This window comes from Mustelus asterias, chromosome 23, assembly GCF_964213995.1.
Source record: "Mustelus asterias chromosome 23, sMusAst1.hap1.1, whole genome shotgun sequence".
NCBI lineage: Eukaryota > Metazoa > Chordata > Chondrichthyes > Carcharhiniformes > Triakidae > Mustelus > Mustelus asterias.
Window position 1 is genome coordinate 17947823 of NC_135823.1, and position 17761 is coordinate 17965583.

Genomic DNA, 17761 nt, shown 5'->3' on the forward strand with positions numbered 1-17761 from the left:
ATTCACTGCCTTGCTACACCAATTGGGAAGCAATGAGACTCTACCCAATTGGATGATGTTTGACTGTCAACCAAACGGCTTTCTTTCCCCCATTTTCAATATTTTTGTATCTCAAAGAGATGTTTTTAAGCACCATCTTTAAGGTCCCGATCATTTTTTTATTCCTCTAGGGTCACACAGCAGTGTCCTGGAGACTCCAGGCCTATACTGGAGGGTTGGCAACCCCAAGTCTGCTCTTAACTAGCAATCCCTCTACTTGTGAAAAAGGTTGGATCCCATGGGATAAAGGGGGAGGTGGCTAGATGGGTGGAGAACTGGCTTGGTCATAGAAGACAGAGGGTGGTAGTGGAAGGGTCTTTTTCCGGCTGGAGACCTGTGACTAGTGGTGTACCGCAGGGCTCTGTATTGGGACCTCTGCTGTTTGTGATTTATATAAATGATCTGGAAGAAGGAGTAACTGGGGTGATCAGTAAGTTTGCGGACGACACAAAACTGGCAGGACTTGCAGACAGTGAGGAACATAGTCAGAGGCTACAGAAGGATATAGATAGGCTGGAAATTTGGGCAAGGAAATGGCAGATGGAGTTCAATCCTGATAAATGCGAAGTGATGCATTATGGTGGGAATAATGTAGGGAGGAGCTACACGATAAATGGAAGAACCATAAAGGGTGTAGAGACGCAGAGGGACCTGGGTGTGCAAGTCCACAGATCTTTGAAGGTGACGTCACAGGTGGAGAAGGTGGTGAAGAAGGCATATGGCATGCTTGCCTTTATAGGACGGGGCATAGAGTATAAAAGTTGGGGTCTGATGTTGCAGATGTATAGAACGTTGGTTCGGCCGCATTTGGAATACTGCGTCCAGTTCTGGTCGCCACACTATCAGAAGGACGTGGAGGCTTTGGAGAGAGTACAGAGGAGGTTTACCAGGATGTTGCCTGGTATGGAGGGGCTTGGTTATGAGGAGAGATTGGGGAAACTGGGATTGTTCTCCTTGGAAAGACGGAGGATGAGGGGAGACTTAATAGAGGTGTATAAAATTATGAAAGGCATGGATAGGGTGAACGGTGGGAAGCTTTTCCCCGGGTCGGTGGTGACGTTCACGAGGGGTCATAGGTTCAAGGTGAAGTGGGGGAGGTTTAACACAGATATCAGAAGGACATATTTCACACACAGGGTCGTGGGGGCCTGGAATGTGTTGCCGGGCAAGGTGGTGGGGGTGGACACACTGGGAACGTTTAAGACTTATCTAGACAGCTATATGAACGGAGTGGGAATGGAGGGATACAAAAGAGTGGTCTAGTTTGGACCAGGGAGCGGCGCGGGCTAATTGTTCCTTGTTTCTCGTTTCAAGGCTTCATTCTATGATCATCTTGCTGGTGCCAGTACAGAGCGAGACTGCGGATAGTTGGGAACCTGTCTCGGGGGCAGGGAATTCATATGGTGTTCGTGGAAGTGGAAATGACTAGGGTTGGGAAGCATTTTCCGATCAGGGCCATTGTGATCTCCTGGACTCGTTTCGATCGCCTCAGGGGGTCGGAGAGGAATTTCCCAGATTTTTTTTTCCCCATATTGGCCCTGGGGTTTTTCACTCTGGGTTTTCGCCTCTCCCTGGAGATCACATGGTCTGGAATGGGGGGGTGGGGGTCAGTTAATAGGTTGTAATGAACAAAGCATCGTAGCTGTGAGGGACAGCTCGGTGGATAGGATATTGGTATGTAGATAGGCTGGAAAATTGGGCGGGGATCCTGGATTCAGGATTCATTCCTGGACCGGGGAGCGGCGCGGGCTTGGAGGGCCGAAGGGCCTGTTCCTGTGCTGTATTGTTCTTTGTTCTTTGTTGTCAATCACAGGGGGCAGTGAATGAGCAAAGCCGACCAGCTTCTCTGTCTCTGGATGTTCTGTCTTGTGATGTTATAAAACCACCAACACAGTACAGGGATTGGTTATTAATCCAACAGTGAGGAGTTGAACACTTGTGTAGAAAAAGGGAGATGATGGGATTCTGCATTATCCCATGAAAAGAAGGTTGGAGTTCAATTTCATTCGGGGTACCTTTCTGCCTTCAATCAGTTCTAACACCGTGAAAGAGAGAAGGACTTGTAATTAGATAGTGCCTTTCATGATGTCTGGACATCCCAAAATGATTTGCGGTTAGTTAAGTACTTTAGAAATGCAGCCCCAGTTGTAATAGACATGACCTGGGAGGATTAAAATGGTTGCAAGTAAATAAGTTCTGTTCACTCTGCGGGAGATTGTGGCGTAGTGGTAGTGTCACTGGACTAATAATCAGGACAGTCCACACTAATGATCTGGGGATGTGGGTTCCAATCCCACCATTGCAGCTGGTGGAATTTAAATTCAATGGAATTGAAAGCTGGGCCTCAACTTTCATCCCTGAGGTGGGTAGGGGGAGTCGGGAAAATTCTCTCTGCCCCATTACCCATCCCTATGTTTCCTCATGCTCCCTATGATAAACTCTGCCCTTCCACCAGCTCCTTTCATGTCCACTATGCCAAGTTATTGTGCTTCCATGCTCATTGACCCAATGTACGCCTTCAAACTATGTTTATGTATGCTTGACTGAGAGCCGCGGCAGCTATTAGAATACTAGAACACCTGCTCCCCAGAGGAAAGCTTGTTTAATTGCTGGCTCAGGCTCTGCTGTCAATTGACAGCAATGTTTCTTTGTTTACACCAGTTAAGTGGTTTCAAGGTTTTGTGTGTTTCTTTTGGCTTTTAAGTCTTTAAAAGGCCTGGATGCTTTTATTAGCTTGTGGTACAGATTTATTTTTAAACAGAGGAGAAAATTATCACTGAATTGCTCTTTTAAAAATATACTATAGGGTTTACTAAGCCATTGTACACCTTCTAGGATCAATGGAGATGGAAGTGCTATAGTTTGGCATAAGGTGCATGAGCAGCTATGGTGGTGGTGTGGGGTGGGGGGGGGACCTTTTTAACCTACCTTTCAAAAACTTCATGTGCAGACTAGGGTTCACAACTCCTCTTGAGGGGCTGTGAACTGTGACTCTTTAAAATCCTGGCCTGACTCCATGGAAATTGTGGAGGAGCCAGAGATGCCTGTTCCCACAATCCAGAATGTTGGGATGCAGGCTTTTGACAGGAACCAGACCACACCCTTTAAAGGCACTCCTGAAATTCAGATAGCCCGGGAAGGGGGTCAAGAATCTCTAGGTGGACCCACCCGCCATTTTTAAAGGGCTCCTGAGTTTACCTGTCTCAGTGAAACTTCGGGCTCTATTCTCAGTCATGTGACCATTGTCAAATGTTGGAACCCAAATCAGTCACTAATGTCCTTCAGACCAGGAAAGCTGCCAGCCTTTCCCCCTCCAGTCCCAATGTAGGTGACTATTAACTACACTTGGGGCAATTAGGAATGGGCAACAAATGTTGGCCTTGCCATAGATGCCCACATCTATTGAAAGAATAACAGAAGTGGTTGTGAAGCAGCCCATCTCTAGTGAAAACAATGTTTGTGATGTTTGATATGTCTAGCGACATCCAAAATGGGGGAAATATGATGTTTCACCAGATCTTGCCCCACAGGCTGGAGAGATCACTGACATTATTTTAATTTGATAGTCTCACCTAGACTTATTTTTTAAAAAAACAAGTTTGTAGAAATGTTCCTTCAAGTCTTTATAAACTTGATGATCACTCATTGGGAGAAATTTCCTAATAGTATTACAAAGGCAAGATAATTTATTATGGAAACCAATTCTTCTTCAGTGGAGAAGGGAAATTCAAGGCTGAGATTGACAGATTTCTAATCAGTAGGGTAATCAAAGGTTATGGGGATAAGGCGGGAAAGTGGAGTTGAGGATTATCAATCAAATCAATTATGATCTCATCGAATGGCAGAGCAGACTCGATGGGCTGAATGGTCTGCTTTTGCTCCTATGTCCTCTTCCTGTAAGAGACCTTTGCAATGTAAAATTCAAAAGGACAATACTTCAAATTGGCTCAATCTGTTTTTATGAGAACTTAATCAATTTTAATTTTAAGGTTCAAGCACATCTCTAGGTTATGATCTTGTAGGAACAAGCTACAAATGATCTCAGCGGAGCATCTTAAAGTTGTGATTTTAATAGGGTCTTCACTTGTGGACAGCACGGTGGCACAGTGGTCAGCACTGCTGCCTCACAGCGTCAGGGACCCGGGTTCAATTCCGGCCTTGGATCATTGTCTGTGTGGAGTTTGCACGTTCTCCCTGTATCTGAGTGTGTTTCCTCCAGGTGCTCCGGTTTCCTCCCACAGTCCAAAGGTGTGTGGGTCAGGTGGATTGGCCATGCTAAATTAACCCTAGTGTTGGAGGATTAGCAGGGTAAATTTAAGGGGTTACAGGAATAGGGCCTGGGTGGGATTGTGGTTGGTGCAGACTCGATGGACTGATTGGCCTCCTTCTGCACTGTAGAGATTCTATGATTCATTATGACAATGCTACTAAAAATTTTCTGTTGAATTACTTCATGTCCTTCCAAGCGCAGTACAATGCAAGAGCATCCTGTTTGCGACTTTCGATTTTCACAACCTGCTGCTTGCCAATTCTGCTAAGTCCTTGTGTATACACGATTGACTAGGCCAAGGGAATGCTGGTAATCCTTTATTTTCCCTATCAGATTATGAGGCTTTGGTATTAGGAGGATAAACTTCAAACTCCATTTGGTCAGTGATTTCTGGAACTGGTCACCAAGCGGTCATCATTAGCAACACTTCAGAAATTAATCTACTGTTTGTCTGTATGTACTTCCTGCTATTATTGTCGAAGGAAAATGATTGCAGTGAAGGTTTTGCTGTGCAGGATTTAATCCTGTGTAGTTATGCATGACGGCACCAGGGGTGGCACAGTGGTTAGCACTGCCGCCTCACAGTGCCAGGACTTGGGTTCGATTCTGGCATGGGTCACTCTCTGTGGGGGATCTGCACGTTTTCCCTGTCTGTGTTTTTCCTTCAGGTGCTCCGGGTTCCTTACACAGTCTGAAAGAAATACTGGTTAGGTGTATTGGCCATGCTAAATTCTCCCTCAGTGGACCCAAACAGGTGTCGGAGTGTGGCGGCTAGGGGATTTTCACAGTAACTTCATTGCAATGTTAATGTAGGCCTACTTGTGACACTAATAAATGGATCTAAGCTTATAAACTTAAATTGAAAGATACTTCTAGTTTTCAAGTGTGCATGTTTTGATCCAATTTCGGTGTAAGATTGTTTCCTGGACTGAATGAAACTGTAGTGGTTGTGTGGTCTGAGGTTCTTGCACTGTTGGAAATTCTTCCAGTTTCCACTTTATGTACTATTCAGAAACACAGTGGAAGTCTACATAGCCCATTCACAGGAATAGCCAGGTGTGTCTGAACATCAACTTGCAAATGGGTAGCTTCAAGGCTTTAGTCCCACCTCAGTTTCCCTTCCCATGACACAGGGACAGAATTTTCCCCTCTTTCCTAAGAACAAGTGCATTGAGGGTCAAGAATGTTCTTGTCTTTGTAACCCCAATAGCACCCTTGCGGTGGAATGGACAAAAGCCCAGTATGTTGGGTCCAAGACAGAACTTTGCCTTTTATTGAGATGCATGAAAGATTAAGGATTAGTACAGTTGTCATGGTGATTGTAAAGTATTTTGTCATGTTGTTTTGTTTAGTTTTTAACTGGAACCCGTACATTTTTGAATTTTTTTGTTTGTTTTGGAAGACCGTAGGTAGAAATCAGATTTCTGGAACTTGTTGTTAAACTTTTCTCCACATATTTTTAAAGGCAAAATAGCCTACATAACAGCAACTCCAAATTGCCTGGAAACTTGAAACTCCATCAGTAGTATGATGTGTTATGTATAATGAATAACCTGTGTGACACTAATTGTATTTAAAGTGTACAGTATAAAGCCTTTTTTAAAAGGCACAAAAAGATTAGTTGAGAAATTTAAAAGAAAACAAATGTGAAATGATTTCTTTGCAATGTCAGAATGTACTTTCCTGGGGTAAAGACTGTGTTCCTTTCCTGGACTTATTTCCAAATTGTGAACTCCATGCACAAAGGAAATCCTTCCTCACTATATTACTAATTCAATGGAAGATGCGATGCTGAATCTGTCGATTTTCACAGAAAACTTTTATTTAACTAGAACCAGAGGGCACAACTTGGGCTAAAGGGACGATCCTTTAAAACAGATGAGGAGGAATTTCTTCAGCCAGAGTGTTGAATCTGTGGAACTCTTTGCCGCAGAAGGCTGTGGAGGCCAGGTCATTTGAGTGTCTTTAAGACAGAGATAGATAGGTTCTTGATTAATAAGGGGGTCAGGAGTTATGGGGAAAAGGCAGGAGAATGGGGATGAGAAAAATATCAGCCATGATTGAATGGCGGAGCAGACTCAATGGGCTGAGTGGCCTAATTCTGCTTCTATGTCTTATGGTCTTATATAGCAACATTAACATCCTCATGACCTCCCAGCGTGTTCGATTATTACAAAGAATATTAACAGCCAAATAACTGGGGAAACCAGTCTACACTTCTAATTCCTTGAACTACTAACATCAGTTGCACAATCAAAATTCTGAAAATTGAAAGCGTCATTCTCCTTGTTACCCAGCCAGGAGTAATCTACTCGTACTATGCAATGTACAGATGATCTATTTTAAGCTTTGTTTTTGCTGCTTAATAGCTAAATAGCAGCATATTGAAAACAATTTTTTTTTTTACAAGCCTAACTTTGGCACATTGTGCCTATCCTTGACCTTCCCACACTTGCATTCCTCCTTTTAGTGGCCCAGGCTTAAAATACTTGCAGAAGATGGTTGGGAGAGCTTTCTGAATTAGAACGAATTTCCATGCACTAAAAGCTGAATGTGAGCACAACATGTGTCTCATTTTAGTCCTGTATGCATTCAGCAGCATCTTCTGCTCTCTGCTTCACAGCAATTCCTTTGATCCTGTGATTGCACCCTTAGCTGCAACTGACTGCATTTGGGAGATGAGTGGGAAATGTTGAACAGGACAAGATCATTTTGCACCCTGACCCTGTGCTCCATTCAGTGAGATTATGACTATTCTGCAACCTAACCTTGTATACCCATCTTTGCCCCACGTTCTGTAACATCTTTGGCTAGCTGTCAATATCTGTTTTAAAATCAACAATTTATCTAGCGTCATTTCTTGAAAAGAGTTCCAAACCTCTACCACCCTTTTTTGTATAGATAGGTTTCCTAATTCCACTCCTGTCCTGGAAAGGTCTGACTCTAATTCTTACACTGTGGCCCCTAATCCTAGTCTCTCCAACCAGCAAAAATAGTTTCTCTCTATCTATCCTATCTGTTCTCCTTCATATCTTAAATGCTTCAATTAATTATCTGAATTCCAGGGAATTTAACCCTCGTTGGTGTAGCTGCTCTTGGTAGTTTAACCATTGGAGTGTAGGTATCATTCTTGTAAGTGCACATTGCACTCTGTTATATAGAATCTCTACAGCGCAGAAGGAGGCCATTCAGCCTATCGAGCCTACACTGACTGTCCAAAAGAGCCCACCCCTCTGTCCTAAACCCATAACCCCGCACATTTATTATGACTAATCCATCTAACCTACACATCTTGGGACACCTAAGGGGCAATTTTAGCATGGCCAATCCACCTAACCTGCACATCTTTGGACTGGAGGACACCCACGCAGACACAGGGGGAACGTGCAAACTCTATACAGTCACCTGGAATTGAACCCAGGTCCCTGGCGCTGTGTGGCAGCAGTGCTAACCACTGTGCTGCCCCAGCCCCTTCTTCCAGACTAATATATCCTTTAAGGTGCATGCTCAAAACTGCCTTCAATCCTCCAGATGTGGCCCAACACCTACAGTTATGTTGCTCAATCAGATACATTGTTAGAGCCTCTCCGATTCCAGTGATTTGTTCCAGCCACCCTGTTCAGTTCATTAGTAGTCAGCTGCAGCAGGATAAGTTATCTGAGTACATTTTTTTTTAGTTTTTAAATTAAATGTACTAGGCTTTGGTCAATGGCATTTTAAAATAAATGAAAACAACATGAGACCACCTCTTAGAGGTTCTCTCTTTTTTTTCAAAGATTAGCCCACACTGGCAGCTTTCTTCTGCAGTCAATGGGCTGAAAACCCTGGCATGTCACTGGTGCCAATCTAGTAAAGCACTCCCATAAGCTACTTGGAAAAACAGCAGGCAAGGCCTTTTTTGTGGGCAAAAATGCCAAGCTATTTCTACTGCGGAAGAACCCAAGTTGAATAAGGTATCATCCTTAAAACTTTCTGGCATCTAGGATCCACATCAAGAGATTTTGGAAGCTTGGGACAGTTCTATAGACTGCAGATTATAGTTAATTTACCTAGAACTCCTGATATTGTGAGAATACACTTCAATCTGCGATGCACAATAGGGAAAAATGTAAATGATTATAAATGAGGTGGCACAGTGGTTAGCACTGCTGCCTCACAGCTCCAGGGATCCGGGTTCAATTCCAACCTTGGGTGACTGGAGTTTGCACATTCTCCTGTGTTTTTGTGGGTTTCCTCCAAGTGCTCTAGTTTCCTTCCACAGTCCGAAAGATGTGTAGGTTAGGTGGATTAGCCATGGTAAATATGCGGGGTTCCGAAAGCTAGTGGCTTTTGCTAACCAATAAACCTGGTGTTGTTAAACTTCTTACTGTGTTTACCCCAGTCCAACGCCAGCATCTCCACATGGCTGGAAAATGCAGCGAGTTATTTAAAACTCCTTGGACTTCGGCAGGACTGGAAAATCTCGCTAGCGGAAGGGGCTGAAAAATGACTGACCACGCGTACATGTTTATGTAAGAAAAAGAGGGCACAATCTTAATGGTCATTCGTGCCATGCTGCAGCAAGGTCGGAGAATTTGACCGCCAGCTAAACCTCCATTCGCTGCGGCAGGATGGGAAAATCCTACCAGCATGAACGGTGGCACCATTCCAGCTTCATGTACACAGATATACCAATGTTACATCTTGACACGTTGTTGTTGTAATTTTTAATCCTGCTACCCTGGCAACCAAGAAAGGAGATTTTTTTAGTTTCCTCAATTTGAACTGAAAGTAAACCAGGATACAGACGTGGAAGGGCAGTGAGATAATCTACAGCATCCAACGAACATTGGAATAGAGATCGATCTGTAGCTAGTTTGTCAAGAAACATTTATGATTTGGCCAGGGACATGGGTTTGATTCCTGGCTTGGGTCATTGTCTATGTGGAGTTTGGACCTTCTCCCCGTGCCTGCGTGGGTTTCCTTTGGGTGCTCCAGTTTCCTCCCATGGCCCAATGAGGTTAGGTGGATCTGCCATGCTAAATTGCCCCTTAGTATCTAAAGATATGTAGGATAGGGGAGGTGATGGCCTAGTGGTATTATCGCTCGACTCTTAATCCAGAAATTCAGCTAATGTTCTGGGGCCCTGGGTTTGAATCATGCCACAGCAGATGGTGGAATTTGAATTTAGTGAAAATATCTGGAATTATTAATCTACTGATGACCACAAAACCATTGTTGATTGTCAGAAAATCCCATCTGGTTCAGTAATGTCCTTTAGGGAAGGAAGTCTGGCCTACATGTGACTTGAGACCCACAGCAATGTGGTTGACTCTCAACTGCCCTTGGGCAACTAGGGATGGGCAATAAATGCTGGCCAGCCAGCAATGCCCATGTCCCACGAATGAATTTAAAAAAAAAAAAATCGCCACAGTAAATGTATGGGGAAATGGTGGGGTGAGTGGGTGGAGGGTATTGGGCCAGGGTAGAGTACCCTTTTGGAGAGTCGGTGCTGACCCAATGGGCCGAATGGCCTTCTTCGGCACTGTAAGGGTTCTATGGGATTTCAGTCTTCTGTAATGTCAGAGTAACATGGCTATAAATGCTATTCTCCGACTGGATATTTATTTAGATTAAGGATGAATTCATTTGACTTAACTAAGTGCTACAACTACATACCAGTTTGCATTTTCAGGCCAGTTCCAGTAAATTAGCTCAACAAAGAAGGCCTGTCGTCAGAGGCAGTATGGCTCCCTTCATTATCATGCTCCAGCTACTCTACCTTCTCACCCCACCCTCCACACAAGTCATTTTGTGGTAAAACTGGAAGATTGACTTCATGCATCATGAAGAATATCATCATCTGACCTAGTTTTATTACAGTGGGAAGAGGACATTATACTTCATGGGTGGCACAGTAGTTAGCGCTGCTGCCTCACAGCGCCAGGGACCCGGGTTCAATTCCTGGCTTGGGTCACTGTCTGTGTGGAGTTTGCACTTTCTCCCCGTGTCTGCGTGGGTTTCCTCCCACACTCCAAAGATGTGTGGGTTAGGTGGATTGACCATGCTAAATTGCCTTTGTGTCAGGGGAGCTGGCTCGGGTAAATGCATAGGGATAGGGCCTGGGTGGTATTGTGGTCAGTGGAGACTTGATGGGCTGATTGGCCTCCTTCTGCACTGAAGGATTCTATGTAAAAACGAGGGAAAGCGAGGAGAAAGCATGTGTAACAATCCTAAAATTACAGTCATTGATACTTTAATGGAATAAATTCAGTTATTTTAACTCAATTTCACAGTCGCAGTCAATAAAACAACACAGTCACTGTTATCAGACAGAATTGTTGTCTTTACTAACCTGGCTTTTGCAATGATATGCTATTGGTATATGTGTGGGCAGTATCTGAGAGCTCTTTGCATTAACATGGGTGTTTTAAAAAAAATCTTTCCCATGTTGAGGATTCCCCTCCAGATATTGATACACACGGGGAATCTCTGTACTTACGACCAAAAGACAATGGCTGGAATTCTCCAGTCTTGCGGGCCACTGTTCACTGCAGCAGGACTGGAGAATCCCAGTCATGGGCGAGGTCAGAGATTCGCCAAAGAAAAATAACATTAATGCTACAGAGAATATTTTGTTTTCTTTTGTCAATTTGCAACAGGCAATATAAATTGTGAAAGTTAGTCGACAATTAGGAACAAATGCAATCACTTGGTGATCGATAGGCTAGAATCCTTGGTGTAGAAAAAGGCCACTTGGCCCATCGAGCCTGCAACAACAATCCCACCCAGGCCCCGTCCCCATAACCCCATGCTTTTCCCCAACTAGACCCCTTGACACTAAGAGGCAATTTAGCTTGGTCAATCCATCTAACTCGCACATCTTTGGACTGTGGAAGGAAACCAGAGCACCTAGAGGAAACCCATGCAGACACGGGGAGAATGTGCAGACTCCACACAGACAGTGACCCAAGGCCGGAATTGGACACTGAGGCAGCAGTGCTAACCACTGTGCCACCATGCTGCAGAAGGAGGCCATTCAGCCCATCCAGTTAGATGTATCCACCCCCTCCCCTGGATCTCCTCATAAACCCAAGAATTCCATTTGGAAGATGGGATGTTTTAATAGTGGGTGGGATTTTCCTCCCCCTTTGTGGTGGTCTGCCACTCGCTGGCAGTGGAATCTTATGGTCCTGTCATTGTTAATGGGGTTTCCTGTTGAACGCAACCCTCGTCACTGAGAAACCTGTGTCGGAGTTTCGCTGTCAGCGGGACTGTAAGATGCCGCCAGCATGAACGGCAGCAAGATTCTGGCGAACCGATCTTGTTCAAGATCGAAAGGATCTGTGTAAGGATTTAAATATTTTTCATTTTTGTTTTCTGCCCACACATTAAGGAAAGACCTCTGACACACCAGTCACGTGACATGTTGCATTTCATCAAGTTACTGACTGGGTTATATTTACGGATAAACAAAGTAAATGAAGCATTTATTTCATTTTCATAATTCCCTGATATTTGTGTGTCTCACAATAAACATGAGCATTATACTTGAGGAATGCATCCCTCCATACAAACATGTCAGTTAAAAGCAGGAGTGGGCCATTCAGCCCCTCGAGCCTGATAAGATCATGGCTTATCAGGGCAGCATGGTGGCACAGTGGTTAGCACTGCTGCCTCACGGTGCCAGGGACCCGGGTTCAATCCCTGGCTTTGGTCACTGTCTGTGTGGAGTTTGCACATCCTCCCTGTGTCTGCGTGGGTTTCCTCCGAGTGCTCCAGTTTCCTCCCACAGTCCAAAGATAAATGAGATTGGGATCATTCCAGGTCAATGTATTACTGGAACATAAAATAAACTTCTCCAGTTCTGAATTAACCCTATCGAAACCCTTCTCTAACTGGGGATTGTAAAGTTTCATTCAATAAAATATTCAACATTACAGGGACTGCTTTGGACTCCTATGTGTTCTCCTACTTGTTAATAGGTGGCACAGTGGTTAGCACTGCTGCCTCCCAGCACCAGGGACCCAGGTTCGATTTCCGGCTTGGATCACTTTCTGTATGGAGTTTGCACATTCTCCCCGTGTCTGCGTGGGTTTCCTCTGAGTGCTCTGGTTTCCTCCCACACTCCAAAGATGTGTGGGTTGGGTGGATTGGCCATGCTAAATTGCCCCGAGCATCAGGGGGCTGGCAGGATAAATACATGGGGTTATGGAGATAGAGCCTGGGTGGGACTGTGGTTGGTGCAGACTCAATGGGCCGAATGGCCTCCTTCTGCACTGTAGGATTCTATGATTGTGGCCTGAATTCCACTTTCAGTCTGCAGTTATTAACTATTCTTAATAGTCCGTAACCATCGGAAACACCAATTCCCAGACCACAATATATATCCCTGGCAATCACTGCCAAATTTCCTAAGAAAATGTATGAAAATAATTTACAGAAATGTTAACTCTTGCTGCTTTGAGGTACTGACATCTCTGGAATGGATTGATTCCAGTAATAAATAAATTATATAGCCCTACCAATAAACTCGCTACATCACCCCCACTGTGATATCCTGTCTATATTTGCGGTAGTACAGTGATTAGCACTGCTGCCTCACAGCGCCAGGGACCCAGGTTTGATTCCCGGTTTGGGTCACTGTCTGTGTGGAGTCTGCATGTTTTCCCTGCTTCTGCGTGGGTTTCCTCCAGGTGCTCCGGTTTCCTCCCACAGTCCGAAAGACGTGCTGGTTAGGTGAATTGGCCATGCTAGATTCTCCCTCAGTGTACCCGAACAGGCGCCGGAGTGTGGCAAGTTTCAGTAACTTCATTGCAGTCTTAATGTAAGCCTGCTTGTGACACTAATAAATAAACTTAGACTGTATCACCAATCTCCATGTTTATTCAATAGTGAAAGGATCTTTTAGTGTTTTCAAAAGCAAAGCTTCTGGCTCCTTCAGTCCGACTCTTCAATAGGTCCTTTTTATTTTCAACCTCTGGTTTTTGTACATAAAAAAAGTCTCTATTTGACTCAAGTAGTTGGGGGGGTGGGATGTGGTGGTGGGGGGGGGGGGGGGTGGGATGTGGTGGTGGGGGGGGGGGGGGGTGGGATGTGGTGGTGGAGGAGGAGGAGGAGTGGTGTGCAAGGTTACCCTTTAGTGCACGGTTCACTTATCATTAACAATGCTGAGCATGTGCTCCCCCAGTCAAAAAAGCAATCCAACAGCTGAGCTGCATTTTTAATGTTATTCATGTTGCAAATCCTTGTTAGACATGAAAAGGAGGAATAACCGTTTCTCGGGACATTCGTCTCATTTCCAGGAACTTGGGCAAAATAACTGGTTTAAATTTAATAGGGCTGCAAAATAAAACAGATTTGTTGTTTGTTTTCGAATGACCTGTTGTGGAGATTTATGGATGTCACCTTTTTAAAGAGGGAGAGCAGACTCCTTTTTTGGATATGAAGTTTTCGTTTGCCACTATTGTTACCACAAGAATAGACCCTTTGCTGTCCATCTGGTGCGGCCTGGATTTAAAAGATTATGAGAAGAAAAAGGCAAACGCAGGCAACACTTGCTCTTGCGCATGTGATAAAGTCCATGATGTGTTTTGGAGTGAAGTGAAAGCAGAATTTTTGGAAGAATTGATCCATAATCTTACCATTTTGGAAGAATAAGATTGCTAAGTTTTTTTTAAAAAGCCATGTTGATTTGATTCACTTTCTCAAAACCCTTAAGATGTGCGGGTTAGGTTGATTTGGCTATGCTAAATTGACCCTAGTGTCAGGGGGATTAGCAGGGTAAATACGTGGGGTTACAGGGATAGGGCCTGGGTGGGATTGTGGTTGGTGGGGACTCGATGGTCTGAATGGCCTCCTTCTGCACTGTAGGATTCTGATTAACAAACTGTTCATTTATATCTTTGGCACTGGTTAAGTGTGTTGTATTCTGCGAAGAAAGGACACTCACCGTAGGTCTTTGTATAAACAATCCTGACACTGGATTTGTGAGGCGCACGCTTTGAAAGAAGTGATATCGAAACACAGGACAAAAGTTTAAATTTAAACCACCTGTGTATTGTGTTACTTGGCGGAGTTGAGTTTCAGTGCAGCTGGAAACCATCCTTAACATGTGACCCATGTCACATGCAGCGTATGTGGAATACTGCAGCGATTAACACCACATGGGAGTGTGTAGATTGGTCGGGAGATAAGTGATTGTGGAATTGCTGAAATGCTGCACAAATGTTTCTTTTAACTAACTTGTCTGGCTTGAACCACCAAATTGTTCCCAGAGGTGATAGTAATCCAAGCAGTGGGCGAGGTTTGCTGACTTGTGTGTGTATTCAAGGTATCAAAGTGAGGTAGAAAACAACATTTCATTTCTGCATCCATGTCACAGTTAAACAGTGAAAGAAACTGCACCAGAAATATTGCCCTAGATATTGAAAACTCTTCAGAGAGCATTCAACATTTAGCTGGCATCCATGCATTATTGAATTGTGCTTAAATAGAATCCCTACAGTGTAGAAGGAGGCCAATCAGCCCATCAAGTCTGCACTGACCCCCTCAGGCCCTATTCCTGTAACCCCACATATTTACCCTAGCTAGTCCCCCTGACACTAGGGTTAATTTAGCATGGCCTAAACCCTGCACATCTTTGGACTGTGGGAGGAAACCGGAGCACCCGGAGGAAACCCACGCAGACACGGGGAGAACGTGCAGACTCCACACAGACAGTGACCTGAGACCGGAATTGAACCCGGGTCCCTGGCGCTGTGAGGCAGCAGTGCTAACCACTGTGCCACCGTGCCGCCCCAATGTTCTGCGTGCTGGTGTACACTCAGTAAATAAAAAGGCAACAGCATGGTTACTAGGAACCATAAGGTTCAGCATACCGGCTGCAAATCAATAACAATTAAACTGTAAGCCACGAATGGAGTGAGATTAAATCTCCAGAAAAATTAATATTTGAAGTAGTACTAAGCTGACCTTCACCAGATATGAGTGCCTGGAACTTCTTCATAATGTTTGCCGCAGCAGTAGTGTAAGAGCAACATCGCACGCTTCCCCTTCCCCACACCATGAAGATTTGTACGTGTCAAAGAGTGAGAGGGGATCTCATCGAAACTTATAAAATTCTAACAGGGTTAGACAGGGTAGATTCAGAAAGAATGTTCCCAATGGTGGGGGAGTCCAGAACTAGGGGTCATAGTTTGTGGATTAGAGCTGAGGTGAGGAGAAATTTCTTCACCCAGAGGGTGGTGAATGTGTGGAATTCACTACCACAGAATGTAGTTGAGGCCAAAATGTTGTCTGATTTCGAGAAGAAATTATATTTAGCTCTCTGGGCTAAAGAGCTATGTGGGGGAAGGGCGGGGGGGGGGGGGGGGGGTGTCAGGATATTGAATTTGATGATCAGCCATGATCATTATGAATGACAGAGCAGGCTTGAAGGGCCGAATGGCCTATTCCTGTTTCTAGTTTCTGTTTTTACACAGGAGTGTTGCTCTCACTTACAGCTTCTTTATCTAAATTTATGCCCCAGGATTTAGCCACAGCTGAATCTGCAGATCCTGAGACTTGTAGTTTGATAGAAACCTCCATTGTAATTTTAAAAAATATAGTCTTGTGCTGCAGCCTTGCACCATGCTCCCATCAAAATGCTGTCCATCCTGATGCACCCAAATGTCCACCTTCGCTTTTCATATGTTCAGGGTGAATACGTTGCTGGAATGGTCTTCCCTATGATTATACCTCGGTTCCATACAGTAATGATGGTGGAGTAGCAGAGGCATCTGACTAATGACATGTTATTTTTTCACACTTGGGCTATTAACTTATTCAGAGTGTAGCTTTTGCCTTTGGTTTACACTGGCTTTTATATTCCAGTGCCGGCAAATGAGCTTGCATTTGATTTCCCATCAGTATGATTGGTCTAGAAACCAGTACAAATATTGATGTAAATGAGATTGGGGTCATTCCAGACCAACGTATTACTGGAATGTAAAGTAAACTTCTCCAATTCTGAATTAACCCTATTGAAACCCTTCTCTAACTGGGGATTGTAAAGTTTCATTCAATAAAATATTCAACATTACTGCTTTAGGCTCCTGTGTGTTCTCCTCCTTGTTAATAGAGGCAGCACAGTGGTTAGCACTGCTGCCTCACAGCGCCAGGGACCCAGGTTCGATTCCTGGCTTGGGTCACCGTCTGTGTGGAGTTTGCACATTGTCTCCATGTCTGTGTGGGTTTCCTCCGGGTGCTCTGGTTTCCTCCCACAGTCCAAAGATGCGTGGGTTAATGGCCATGATAAATTGCCTTTGTGTCAGGGGGACTAGCTAGAGTAAATGCATGGGCTTATGGGGATAGGGCCTGGGTGGGATTGTGGTCGGTGCAGACTCGATGTGCCAAGTGGCCGCCTCCTGCACTGTAGGGATTCTACTGTATACTTTCTGTTAAATGAATAGGCATTTATTGAACCAGATCGTCCAGTCTCTGCATTGTTAGAGTTTGACCCAAGATGTCCCGACACGGAAACGCTGTTGGAAATGCTGGAGAAGTTGAATTCCGGTGTGCAATTCTCCTTCCCAGGACTCTCTGAGGGAAAAAATAGTCAAGAGATTTCAAAGTTCTGACTTGCTTACCTTGATAGTTACCCAGACAGAAAAATCCCTGTCTAATCCTGTGTAACTATGCACCTGACATCCCTGACCTGAATAGCCCCCAACACTTCACTACACCACCTGCCTTTTCTCAGTCTAGAAATATGAGTAATTTTCTTTTCAGTGTAAGGTGTTATTGGCCAGCTCCCAATTCTCCCCATTATACCCCGTTGCTCACAAACTTGCTGCCTTCACCAATGCAGGTGTTATACTCAAACCCATTTAACCAGCTTAATCTTACCACCTTTCAGGCAATCGCGGTGCTTTTAATCCGAGTGTGGGTGAGATTTTAATTCATTTGCACAATTATCCTACATTGACTAATATAGATGTCATTGGACATTCAGTTATTTAATAATCTCTGCAATAATCAGACAAAACCTATTGATCACAATGTTTAATTGGGTAGTTTCTACAAATGGAACATGACACATTCTTTCCTGTAAATGTGAGGGCTTACAATTTTTGAGACAGCAAATAGCTTTGCATCCTATAAACAAAGCTCACAAACTCCAACTGTGAGTTCTCAAGCACACAGTTAGAACGCATAAGTAGTTGTACATTGCATAAATTTTAAGTTGAGTAAATACTTTTCCCTCTTGCTTCCCCTGCCAGCCCCACCACCCCCTTATCTCAGTTCCCCAGCTATAAACAGTGACTTGCGGGATTGTGTTGATCAATTGTGGTACTCAGTACTTCCAGCGTAGTTGGAACTGAGAGACATGGATGACTCATAAAATGGGCAACCCTCCCTGTGATTTTGCTTCACTTTTCCCCTGGGTAGCTTGGTTGAAATTGGACATTCAGCAGTGTGGGTAATGGGAGG

The 17761-nt window shown here is 44.3% G+C and overlaps 1 protein-coding gene across 1 annotated transcript in view; it reads left to right on the forward strand.

Moving 5' to 3' along the window:
• Window positions 1-17761, forward strand: part of metrn (meteorin, glial cell differentiation regulator) — a 45728-nt gene that overhangs the window by 7548 nt on the left and 20419 nt on the right. The window lies entirely within an intron of this gene.